The sequence below is a fragment of the Saccostrea echinata genome, unplaced genomic scaffold (genome assembly GCF_033153115.1).
Source record: "Saccostrea echinata isolate AGI-Se365-2 ecotype Australia unplaced genomic scaffold, CSIRO_AGI_Sech_v1 ptg000002l, whole genome shotgun sequence".
Classification (NCBI taxonomy): domain Eukaryota; kingdom Metazoa; phylum Mollusca; class Bivalvia; order Ostreida; family Ostreidae; genus Saccostrea; species Saccostrea echinata.
This window is the reverse complement of record NW_026889751.1, coordinates 12,485,991-12,498,551: the sequence shown is the minus strand read 5'-3', so window position 1 is coordinate 12,498,551 and position 12,561 is coordinate 12,485,991.

Sequence of the window (12,561 nt, the reverse complement as noted above, 5' to 3'; positions counted from 1 at the left end):
GCCTCCTAGTACGTGACTGTCCTTGGCTACACGGGTTGTCTATATGTGTACCTGTATTCTTGCAATTGGTTCTCTGGTAAGCGTTTGCGCAATACTTTTTTATTGCACTATAGTTCAAAGTAAGGTCATGGCTTTCTTATATTCTCCCTTACTTTATTTGTCCGAATATAAATTAATTCTATTCTAAGTAATAACAAGTAAAGACCAATGTAGGAATGCTACTCGGCAGTCGCAATAACCTTTAATCAATTAACATACGCAAATTAATACACAATTATTATGATACCATCTTCCCCAACATGTTTCCATTGGCATTGTGTAATTATTTCTGTAAACTAAATATACATAAACTGGTATTCAGACAAAGTCTTTTCATGTTATAATGTTACATTCTTCAGCGTTAATATACGTGTTTCGAAGTTACAGCGAGAGTCGATAAAGAATGTAAATGACTAAAAGTATTTATAGTTACTTGGTCACTTGTTCTATGAATAATGATAGCAAGTAAACAACGAATTGAATTTATGCTTGCAATGTACCTTTGTATGTCGATTGCAATCAGTACAGACGCACCGCGAAAAGAAGATTCTGCTTTTTCGGGACAAATCACACTGCTTTTTGACTTTCTTTTGATTTTTTTTAAACAACTATCTCTTCTGCTTATTAGGTCTTACCACAGCATCTTCTTTTGCATCAGTTGTAAGAAACATCGCCATTCTTTAAAACATTGACTTTTCTCTATAGTTTGTTGGGATATTTTTTTAGTTGCAACACCTGTATAATTTTAATGTGATGAGGTTTAATAATTCTGCAAATGTAGACATTCAAAAGTAAATGTTCTCACTTATTAATAATGACCCCAATAAATAAGAAACGATGTCTATTTTTTGGTCTTTATGAAGTTGATAACGAACATACGAGCACGTCATATAATTCTTGCATAAGCACCAGGACATTCATACAGTAATTATCACGCACTCCAATATTGCATGTAAAAAAAAAACAAAATGGTAATTTATGTCTCATATTTACAATTTTAAAAATTCTCAGTATCCATAAGCTCTAGACTACCTGTTTGATGCATACATAGGCACGTTTAACTCAGATCTAAGCAGCTTTACAAAGACGGGGTCAGATGACCCAATATACAGAGCTGAAGTATTTTAGGGACCAGGCAATATTTATCACCAGGGTGGAACCGGTAAAAAAAAAACTTTTAAAAAGTCTTGGTCCCATACCTCACATAATGAAAAAAAGGTATATGTCCCCTCCTTGTTTCGTGTGAAAAAGTCAAATAGATATTGAAACATACATGTATTACGACGTAATATTAATTAGCATTGGCCATCTAGAGGACAAGGAAATGTTGGTACATGTATTTTCCTTTCTAGAGCTAAATGTTTGGGAATTTTAAATTAAAACGCATGGCTTTTCTTCACTTTATAAAACCATTCTTCACGATAAATTAAAAACTAGACTTTTTGACATCATAGACAACTGCTTTTTCATTAAAAATGGAAGTCGGAAATTGTCTTATCTTGTAATTGAGCATCTACACAATTACTTTGTTAATAATCACTCTGATTCTAAACACAAGTACTCTGGTATTGATATTATAAGGAGCTGGAGGTCCTCATTGACAAAATCGATGTAATGTCTGCAGACCAGGTGTCCAAACAAACTGTTGGAATTGCGATGGGCACTAATTGTGCTCCTTTATTAGCGGACCTGGTTTTATATTTCTATGAAGAAGAATTTATTCAAAAAAGAAGAAAACACTTCTTGTGGCCTTCAACTCGCAATTCAAATATATCAGATTGATCAATAAACAATTGTTACTTCCATTCGTATGTCGATTCGATATATTTCAGTGAGACACCACAGAGTCTGTCGAATCTGTTCATATTTGGTTGTTTTGCTGACTATAGACGTAAGGGTAAACCAACAACTTAACTGTAAGACAAACGAGACGGCTTAAGCTTTTCCGTCGTAAACTTTCCTAATTTATGAAGTAATATTCCACTATATCACCTGCATAGGGTGTTTATGACTCCCAGCAGGGATAGGGTCGATTACTTTGAAAAGTAATCGATTAAATAACAATTACTTAAGATTTTAAAAGTAATTAATTACAAGCTGATTACAGCCATTTTTAAAGTAATTGATTATCCATTATTTTATCACGATTATATGTACTTGTGATTACTCTAGATTACGTTATGTTCTTTTCTTATAATTTTTTTTGATGTTCAGGTAAGAAACAGAGTTGTTATTGCTTATTAGATTTTAAAATCAATGCTCATTTTACACACTTTTTAATTGCATCTAATATCATTTACATTTGAACAAAGTTTGGTTACATGTCCATAGATGGTTTATCTGATCATCTGATTTATGTCTACAAGTAAATATTTCTGTTTCTGGAAAAAAAAACAAACAAACATACCACTCAATCACTAATCAAATTAGACATTATAATTATATTAGAGATATAAGGATTCAACAAAGAACTGTTATATATTTAATTTAAACTTCCAAACGAAAATTTAAAAAAATACGACTTTTCAACACTTTATACAAACATTCCCAAAGACAAAATAAAAACCAGACTTTTTGACATCATGGACAGCTGCTTTTTCAATAAAAATGGAACTTGTTTTACTTACATTGTCATTGGTCATTTGCAAAATTATTTTATTAAAAAACATTCTGATTGTACACACAAGTACTCTAAAGTTGATATTAAAAAGATGCTTGAGTTTCTGACTGACAATGTCTATGTAATATTTTGAGAACAGGTCTTCCAACGGTCTGTCGGAGTTCCCATGGGTACCAGTTGCGCCCCGTTACTACTGATTTTGTATTCATATGAAGAGAATTTATTCAAAAAACTTATACATGAGAAGAAGAAACCATTTGCTGTGGCATTCAACTCCCCATTTAGATATATCGACGAGGTATTATCAATAAACAATAAATACTTCCATTCATATGTTGAATCGATATATCCCAGTGAACGTGAAATAAAAGATGCCATACAGTCTGACACATCTGTTTCATATTTAGATATTTTACTAGAAAAAGACGTTAATGGTAATCGAACACCAAAACTTTATAATAAACGTGATGACCTCAATTTTTCTATCGTCAACTTCCCTTACTTGTGTAGCAATTATACCCTCTTATCACCTGCATATGGGGTATATGTCTCCCAGTTAATTCGATGCGTAAGAGCATGCTCTTTGTACGAACAATTTCTAAAACGAGGCAAGCTACTGACAAACAAGTTGATGAATTAAGGATATTAATAGTCTCATTTGGGGTCATCATTTTGCAAGTTCTGTAGTCGATACGATGACCTTGTCGGCGGGTGCGGTCTGTCGTTGGGTCGAATGCTGACTGACGTTTTTCATACCAATTGTTAGACCGTAACGGTTGTTTGAACACTTAATCATCTACGTTTTTTTTTTCGTTTGTCCGGTCGTGGCAGGGGGGGGGGGGCTTGCTCCTCCTGGGCACCTAGTCCCACCTCTGGTGTTTTTGAGGTCCGTGTTTGCTCTGCTCCCGATATTTTCCTTGTTTCTGATCAATGGACATTTGAGCTTGAATAACGTCCGTTATCTCCATATTTGATCCGAAATAACATGTGAATATTCACAATATTACAATACATGTTTAAAAGAGAAATCGTGTTTTAAGCTCTGGGGCATCTGTTGCAAAAAATCTTCAACAAGAGTCAAATACCCGGTAATGGTTATTTAACCTATTAATGGTTATCAATCATCCAACATTAAGCCTGTTAAATGTGCAGTTCTTTGTGTCATTTCAAGTTTCTGTACGAACTGAACATGTAGTGTACTCTATGTATACCCCACGCACTCAACAGTATTCTAGTTTTGGGCATACTAATGCTTGGATTCAATGTCAGCAGTAGGTGTTTTTTTTTTTGTTTTTTTTAGTTTTTTGGCCAAAGAACTACGAATGCTTACTCTCGATTCCCGCCTACATTTTACACCCATCTAATTCAATGTAAATTGCATATTGTCCATTAAGGAGGGATTCTTCTCATATTCCTCTCATATTTCTTGTATTTGAAAATTAATGAAATTTTCATAGATTCAAGTCATGGTATCAATTAGATTGAATTTGACCGTTTTATTTTCGAAACAAGGTCGGGTCAAGGTCATTATCCTTTATATCCTTGACATTTAGAATAAAACAATTACTGTTGCTAATCATGTGATGCCTACTTCTATTTTAAAAGATAAAATGTTTTTCTTTTTGCACAAAAAGATGTTACCATATCATTCTAACAAATTTATTGACATTTAACTTAAATAGATATTGGCTAATCCTCTGTTTTTTCTTAATTTTTTTAAGGATATATTAGTTATTTTAATGTATATATATATATATATATATATATATATATATATATATACTTCTTATTCTTAAATATTTCTTATTTTTACATATGGTAAAGTAGTCATATAAATATACAAAACGATACAAAAACAAAAAGCTTTGACCGTTTAGCAAGAGAGAAAAAACACTTTTTACTGATTTTTTGCTCAAATCTGTCAAATCATTCAAATATTAGATTGGAGGCTTTTAAAAGCTAACAAGATTGTACATGTAGTTTGTTTAGAAAATCATTATTATATGCTAGGTTTTAAAACTTTTGGGCATTATTATTAATTTTAGTTACATTTCAAATTTTTTTAAAGTCTTTGTTTAAAAAATTTAATTAATGTATTGTTCTGTAAGTGATTTTGATAGGCAGAAAAGGTGATATTTTCATACACCGCAGTTGCGTCAAAAATATAGTCCCTGCTGGATTTCAAACTCAGTTTACCATTTCTATCTAAAATTGTACAATTATGATGAGTAAAGAAAAATATGATCTTTTAAATACTTTACAGCTAAGTATATAAGACATACAAGCAAATATACTTGGGATATTTCGTCTAGTCGGAAACCAGACAAGAATCCCTCCTTAAAACTTATTTGAATGCAAAGAGTTCATTGGTAATTAGGTCTTTCCGCCTTTCTGTGGAAAGACCTCTTGAAATGCTTATGTTTATTATTATTATTATTATTATTATTATTCTTTTTCTTCCCGGACTTTTGAAACCGCAAGACTTATTGAAAAACTTTATAGATTATGATACTGGATATTAAAAGTTATTCTGAAAAACGACCCCCCGTGTTTGACCTATGACCTCTTACGAAGTTATTGCCCCTTTCCCAAGAATAGCTTGTTATCGCTACTCCTTTGAAACCATAAACCGTAGAGGTATGGAACCTTCACCAATGTCTTCGACTAATTGAGGGGACTCTTCAGTCTTTTCATTGCGAAAGTATTCGTCGACCCCTTTTATGAGTTATTGCCCCTGAAAGTTTTTGATGTTTACGAATAATTAAAAATTTTCAAAACGATAAGTCATAGAGACATGGGACCAACTGCATAAGATTCATTGACCTTTGACCTTAAAATATATACAAAGGTCAAAGGTCAAGGTCATTCAAAATATGAGAAATTAAGCTCTTTTTATATCTCTTTTGTCTTTCAACATATACTAAATATCTTTGCATCATTAATATGTCCTCTTAAAACCATTTCAAAGATTTCATACTTGTCCCCTAAGATTTACCCCTTTAAAAGTTATTGCCCCTTTTACTGAAAACCTTGTTATCGCTACTCCTCCGAAACCGTAAACCGTAGAGACACAAAACCTTCACTAATGTCTTCAGGGTCTTTAGACACAACTTCAATCTATTCAGTGCGAAAGTATCCGATGACCCCTTATATGAGTTATCGCCCTTTAATGTGTTTGTGCTTACTATTAAACCTTATAACTTTAAAACTAAAAGTGGTAGAAGCATGGGGTCAAGTGCAATGTGACCCTTGACCTTTGACCTTTAATATTTGTTCAAGGTCAAAGGTCAAGGTCATTTCAAAATTGTTAAAATTTTAATTTTTTCCATTTTTCAAGCAATTTCTGGTTTCTCTTGTAAAAAAATAAACAGTAGAGAGTTAAATATGAAGAATATATGAAATTTAAAGAAGGTGGAAAGACTTCTAATTGTTCGAGAACAATTAGTCTCCTAGTTGATTTATAATTTGAAAACCAGCGTCAAAATGTTAATTTTTTTTTTACAAAGCTTTTCATGAGGGGTGTAGAAAATGGATAAATGACCCTTAAATCTTTCTGTATGTTAAACTTACGTAAAATTCAAGGAATAAGATTGATAAAGTACACTTTTGTATTTGTTATCTCATCTGAAATCGGTAATAAAATGACCAGTTTTGCTGTTTTTCGTCTGTAAGCATATGCAGCCCCCTCCCACCCCCCACCCCCCGTGAAACACAAAAATCTTTGGTATGAATTGGTGAAATAACAATTCATAATACCTGTCAAAAGGAATTTTTGTTTCAAACGTAAAAAAAAGGGGGGGTGTTTTCAAAATATTTTCCGTTTATTCCTATTGAGAACACAAGTTTTAATAAATTATAGAGTTATCTCTCTTTGTTTTTCCAAATAAGTTATGTTTTATGAAAATTCGCATTAAAATCTACATATATATGAAAAATCATTCAAATATGTTAATACTTTTGAAAAATGACTTGGAGGTAGGCGGCAAGACAATACTATCTTTCGCAGTTCTTTAGGTACTGGTATTTGCATTTCAGATTTGACTGAGCATGGATTCTAATATGTGTCCATGCAGAGAATAGTCATATTTTTTTTTTATTAGAGATTGTAAGTTTGGTGTATTTTTCTGGGTGGAATGACGTCAGTCACTCTGACTCCTACAGAATAAAGACCTGCATTTAAATCTGACTGTAACAAAACAGAAATAGGATTGGTCTGAGTACAGTGCCCTCAAGTACACCAGAATTAACAGGCACTGAACTGAGGAAGAGTACAACTGTTTGTTTTCTGTCTATAAGGAATGACTGAATGAAATATGAAGATAACGAACAGTATTCACTCTCGAAAGTCCAATGAAACGACACGAATTTGGAGCAGAACAGACACAGACCTCAAAATTTAGAGGATGGAGGAGTGAGCATCCCCTTGTCGACCAGTCACACCCGCCGTGTGCTCCTTGTCATGATCGGGAAACAAATACCGGAAATATCCGTAGACAGTTCAGTGTATAAATAATGGCCTAACAATCAGTATGAAAAACGTAAGTCAGCATTTGACTCAATGAATCCAATAATGACTTCAATCCAATAAAGTGTAAAGAAATTTACGTCAATCACAACTTTCCAAGTTATAGGTCTGACTCTATTTGTGACAGACAAACAATCATATACCAATCTACCTCCTCCTGATGGGGATAACAAATATTTATATATATGTTAAATCTATACTTGAATGTTCATGAATTCATCAGTTGTTAAAGGTACTCTGATCCCAGATGTGTACGTTCTTCTTTTTCTAAGACTACTTCCTTTTGATTTAAATTTAATGACCCTTTTTCATTTAGAGTTTATCCCATCAGACAGCAATTAATTAAAGACTTAATCACTGAAATTCATATGTAAAATTCCTTGAGGTAGTTAACCTTCTGACCGATCCTTTAAAATACAGAATTATTTATTATTCAATTAGAAATAAAGTCCATTCAGACCTAAAAAAAAAAAAAAAAAAAAAAAGAAAGAAAGAAAGAAAAAGAGCAAAAAACAAACAAACTAACTAACTAACTAACAAACAAACAAAATGACGTGAAAATATCTTTTCCTGGTACATTAAAAATGTGTTTTAAGCAGTTACTACAGAGAAATGTACTAAGGAAGAAAGACCAAGGAATCTTTCTAGTTAAAAAGTTGCATGATAATATTCAACCTAGGCTGAATGCTAATGTAAATTTTGTTGACAGCTTATCATTTGTCTTTGGATTGAACCATGCCTTTTTTTTTATTTCAAAGAAGTTGAATCTAAATATCGTACGGATGATTTGTGGCAAGTTTCAGTAATATTGAGTAAGAATTCGAAAAAATATTAAAAGTTATTTGATGAGGCGCCATTTTTGTTTTTATTGCCATTTAGTGATATCACTCATTCAAAAAAGGCGATATCACCTATTCGAATAAGTGATATCACCAAAAGATTCTCTGGACTTGTTGAACTTAATTTGAGCCATACCCTTTACTGTTTCGACATTGATTGATTGAATAGGTATTACCATATATTCGAATAGGTGACATCACCTTTTCAAATCAAATAGGTGACATCACCAATTCGAATACTAAAGTGATATCTGAATGGGTGATATCACTAATTCAAATAGGTGAAATATATCACTTATACCAATACGGTCCTTTATAGTTAATAGATCAAGATGAACAAAAAACATAGAAAGAAGACAGAACATATAGACAAGCGAAATACAGACAATAAACATATAGAAAGAATACTTAGCAGAAACCAAAGATAAACAGACAGACAAATATACAGATGATTGAAACAGACAGACACTTTATCAATAGACGGATGACAGACATATAGACAGACACGGGTAAACTGACAACAGACATAAAGACAGAAAATTAGACAGAAGCCTGATAAATAGTTTACACAGATGACAGATAAGTTGATAAAACACAGACATCTGATAGACAGGCAGTTTTCTTTATCAACAGAAAAATGTTGAATCAAGCTTGATAAATTGGAGTCTGTAATTTTCTTGACAATAGATTATTATGTTCCCCAAACGAAGTTTGGGAACATATTGTTTTTACTCTGTTTCTTATTATTAGGTCTTCCGTTCACAACGGAAGACCTATAGTGATTGTATTGTTTCTTTTTATTATTATTATTATTATTCCTCCCAAATTTTGTGAGCGCGATTACTCAGAGATGTTTCAATAGATTTTAATAATTTTTCACTGGATAATAGGTTGATATGTGAAGTTTATATAAAATTCCGTTTTTTGAAAAATTCACTTCCGGTCCGAAGTTATGACCGAATTTCAAATTTTAAAATGCACTTTTGTCTGGCGATTTTCTCAAAAGGGGTTTGAGGAAAAGATGTGAAATTTACAGGAATATTAGATCATGACATTCTCTTTGTTTCTACGTGATTTTCGTTTGTGTCCGGAACTTCCTGTCTGAACCGGAAGTGAATTTGTGTTTCAGTCAATTTTAGACTTTTTTGTTTTTAAACATATTTTCAAGATATTTTTAGGCGTAATAGAGATAAGTCCATAAGTGCCAAATATATAATTTGTTTTGAAATCAGGTCACCCGTTTTATAGATTTTAGCTACTTTCGTTTTCCTTTTAAAAATCAAAGTACTAAAAGTACTGATAGCGCATTTCTTACTTTAACCTACATGAAGGTTATGCTTACATGTTTCTCTGCATACAAAAATCAATACATACAGTATCATATATAAGAATGAAGACTACATTTAATTGCAGTAAATATCAAAGTACCTGACGTACTGAGAGGACTGTTTTAGATACCCAGTTTTTTCTAACTACAGTGTAGTATAAACAGGCATATTTTTTCTATACATAAAAATCAATGAATACAATAAGTTACCTATGGAAGCTATTTTCATTAGCCAGTAAAAATCAAAGTACCACAAGGACTGAAAGGATATTTACTATTCTTTTTTTTACTTTGACTTATATATAGATGTTTCTCTAAATGCAAAATTCAATTCATACACTACATGTATTATAATTTGTCATGTTTATATATAAGGACCGTGGATACTTTCATTTTTGTAGTGAAAATCAAAGTACTGTAAGAACTGACAGGATGTTTTCTAGATACCCCCCCCCCCCCATTTAACATTTAAATTTGAAATAGTTTAAATATACTTCTACTAATGAAAAAAAAAACATGCATACAATATCTTATATAAGGACAACAGATACATTCATTTTTGCAGTAAAAATCAATGGACTGCAAGTACCGCAGGGACAAATTTTAGATTCTTTACAACTTAATTATTACATACTGTACACGTTTCTCTACATAAAAAAATCAATGCAAACGGTATCATATAGGAACGGAAGACCTTTTTGTTGCCATGGCAACAAGAGTCTAGTTATTATTATTATTATTTTTCTTCCTGGGTACTTTTTTGTCCGTGAGTGATCTCCGAAACTATACATCCGATTGAGTTGAAACCTTTTTAGGGTTAGTAGGAATGTTATGTAGATTTGCGGAACGAAGGTCATTTTGCGCGCACGTGCATGCACGTGCGTGCGCGTGCAATGAGTAAAATGACCATTATACTTGATATAGCCATAACTTTTATATCTTTTGATGAAATACTTTGATACTCAGAATATAAGGATATATTAATAGTGTTGACAAGATGACATGGTCAGAATGTACATGCATGCACGTGCGCGCATGCGCATTGATTGAAATAACCAATACAATTGATATAGACTTTACTTGTACATTTTTTGATGAATTGCTTTGAAACTCAGAATATAAATATATATTAGAAGTGTAGACAAGAAGACTTGATCAGCGCACACATGCATGCACGTGCGTGCGCGTGCAATGAGTAAAATGACAAATATACTTGATATAGCCATAACTTTCATATCTTTTGATGAAATGCTTTGATACTCAGGATATCAGGATATATTAATAGTGTAGACAAGATGACATGGTCAGAATGCACATGCATGCACGTGTGCGCATGCGTATTGATTGAAATAACCAATACAATTGATATAGACTTTACTTGTACATTTTTTGATGAATTGCTTTGAAACTCAGAATATAAATATATATTAGAAGTATAGACAAGATGACATGATCAGTGCGCACATGCATGCATTTGCATGCACGTGCGTGCGCGTGCAATGAGTAAAATGACCAATATACTTGATATAGCCAGATCTTTTACATTTTTTGATGTAATGCTTTGATACTCGGAATATATAGACATATTATAAATGAAGACAAGACGACATTGTCAACATGCATATGCATGCACGTGCGCGCGCATGCAATGCTAAAATGACCAATATACTTGATATAGCTGTAACTTTTATACTTTTTGATGAAATGATTTGATACCCAAAATATGTAGATATATTAATAGTGTTGACAAGATGACATGATCATCATGGACATGCATGCACGTGCGCGCACGTGCAATGCGTAAAATGATAGATATACTTAATATAGCCGATTTTTTTTTATCTTTCAATGAAATTTGAATTTAAAGATGTATTAAAAGTGTAGACAAGTTGACATGGTCATTTTGTACATGCATGCCCGTGCGCGCGAGTGTAATGCGTAAAAAACCCCCAATATACTTGATTGCCTTATTTAATGAAGCTTACAGGGAATAAGACACCAAAAGGAAGTTGGGGAGCGTTTGGGGAACATCTGTAACGGTCCCCGTTACAATTAATACTAGTTACAATAGAATTTACTTTTTGTGTCAAAGATGTCACGGTAAATTGTATGGAACACAAGCTGTTATTTATCAAACAATCTTTTCGGGGTCATGGAACCTTTTCATTCTTTTATGTCATATAAGAACCACTGGAACCCACATGTGACCTTGACCTTAGTGTGAAATTACTAATTTCTTTAAGAAGCCAATCGCCACCAATACGGCCTTTTATTCTCTTAACATGTATATAGACTTATGATATTTGGCATGTTGTTGTACCATTAAAAGACAATGTTCTGAGCAGATATATACATACTTGAATGTTTTCTTTTCATTTATTTATTTTTGTTCCACACCGAGAAACAATCATGATTTGGACTCATGAGTTTTACATTATACAAAACAAACTTCCTTGTAAAGTATGTTTTGAAACGTACATCAAAGAGTTTTATGTAAACGTCAGATTTACTGGTTTATTGTTTCTTACCACTATTTCTTAATAAATGGCATGCTCTTCATTTCACAATTTGGATTTCCTACCCCCAGATGGTGTATTACAGAGAACACTAAAATCCTGCTACATGACACATACAGATGATGGGTGTTGTTCCATCAGGAAAACTCAAGTCTTTAACTCGGGATATGTTAGGAACATCTAAACAGTTGTAAAACTTTGAACCTTTTATGTAGCATACCTTCATAAAAATGTTTCTTTATGCCTTTAGAAACCATGGTAAAACAAAACATAACACCTGAATGATTTAATATGTCTTTCATCAAGATACACATAATATACTGATATTAAATTTCTGTTGTTATAAATAAATAACAATGAATAATAACAATAAAAACAAACAAATAAATCTGGTCAAACAAGGCATACACAGACATTAACAACAAGAGGCCCAGGGGCCTTAACGGTCACCTGAGTACAATACAACAATTTAGAGGATCCATAAACTGATAAATGAAGCTTTGTTGCCCAACAGCAAGAAAAATAGTATGATTAGCATCAACAAAATAATTGGTCTAGTATCTATCTGCCCCACCCCCTCCCCCCATTTATCACTATTCCCATGCAGACTATTAGCAAAATGTCTATTATTTAACCCCATATTATTCCTTATCACAATGGCCTCTCTTGGCTGTTGAAGAACATTTAAAAAGATA